Below are 1695 nucleotides of genomic sequence, written 5' to 3'. Positions count from 1 at the left end.
TTGAGGTGGCATCCATACTGAAGGCTGTCTTTGATCTTCATCAGTAAGTGCTGCTTCAAGTCATCTTCACTTTCAGTAAGCAAGGTTGTGTCATTGTATAGTATGGGTTGTTAATGGATCTTCCTCCAATCCTGATACTGCACTGTTCTTCATATAGTGCGCTTCTTGGATTATTTGCTCAGCATACAGATTGAATAAATACAGTGAAAGGATACAACCCTGACATACACCTTTCTACTACTCATCTGTCAGTTTGTCGAACTGTGGTGGTTTGCATGTTGTTCTGATACTGGAAGGTAGGCCACCAGTATTTCAAATACCAGCAGAATCACTGAAGGAGGATAGGTTTCAGCAGAGATTCCAGACTGAGACAGAGTGAGAAGAAGGATGAGGCCATTCACTTCTAAAAAAATTGGCCATTGAAAACCTGTGGGGAGAGATCTTCCTAATAGGCTTAATCTTAGATCCTGTGGTTTAGTATATAAAATGACTATGTGGAATTTTGATTTAAATGTGAATTATTTTAATAAGCTTAGCCTATTCCTTCTTTGACATAAAGGAGAATACAATCCTTTCTCCATCCATTTACTTCTCCTACTCCTGCCATTCAGGCATTGGTGTTGGTAGTTTGTAATAACACCATGAAAACAATTAGCTCTCCTCTCTCCTCCCAGTATTATTTCAGGTCAAGATTTTTAAAGTTCTGAGTAAGGAGATTCATAAGGATTTGTTGTTGTTGTTGTTGTTGTTATGTGCCGTGGAGTTGGATCTGACTCATGGCGACCCCTCCTTGGGTTTCTGAGGCAGTATCACTACAGAAGTAGATTGCCCCATCTTCCTTCCGAGGGTTTTGAACCACCAGGCTTCAGGTTAGCAGTCAAGTGCCTTAAGCACTATGATTCGAACTATGAAAATCACTAACATAAACATTAGGGGAAAAGCCATAATCTTAAAAAGGATGAGACTTTGTTCTTGCAATTTCCTTTATTCTGACTGCAGTGTTTTCCTGATGGCACAAGTGATTAAGGACTGGCTGCTAAGCAGAAGATTGGGGTTGGGGCAGTTGGACCCCATGCAGCTGGTATGAGGGAAAAGGACCTGGTGATCTGCTTCTAGAAAGATTACAGCCAAGACAATCCTATGGGGCAGTTCTGCCCTGTCCCATGGGCTCTTTATGAGTTGAAATAGACTCGATGGCACCTGACAACAGCATGGTGTTCTGTTTAGGGTTATTTCTTTTTCCGGGTTCGGGGATGAATGGAAAATTTGCTAAGATTTAAAAAAAAAAATGTTCCCAGGCGGAATCGTATAATTCTCATTGTACCTTCACCCAGTAGTATATTACTAATTGAAAAGAAAGGTTCTAGTTTCCTCCTTGAATAACAAAGGGGGTAAATATGTTGTTTCCTTATGGATAATTTTTGCAAGTACTGAATGATCATCATATATTTTCTTATCCTAGGCTCAGTTCATGTTAATGCACCATAAAATATGCCATAGCTCTTAATTTTGTAACAATCATAATAAGAATACAATTTCACTTACTGAAGACTGTAAAAAGATATTGATTGTATTATTAAGCTAAACCAGAACCAGCAGTAAAAATTTTTATTGACTTTAAACATGAGAGTGTATTACTGTAAGATTTGATGGAGCAATGTTTCAAGGGCACTTACCCTTGTCCCCTGGTAGGAG

Source organism: Orycteropus afer, unplaced genomic scaffold (genome assembly GCF_000298275.1).
Source record: "Orycteropus afer afer isolate SDZICR_OR568_19922 unplaced genomic scaffold, OryAfe1.0 scaffold00170, whole genome shotgun sequence".
Taxonomy (NCBI): domain Eukaryota; kingdom Metazoa; phylum Chordata; class Mammalia; order Tubulidentata; family Orycteropodidae; genus Orycteropus; species Orycteropus afer.
The sequence above is the reverse complement of the archived record's forward strand: the minus strand, read 5'-3'. Positions refer to the sequence as shown.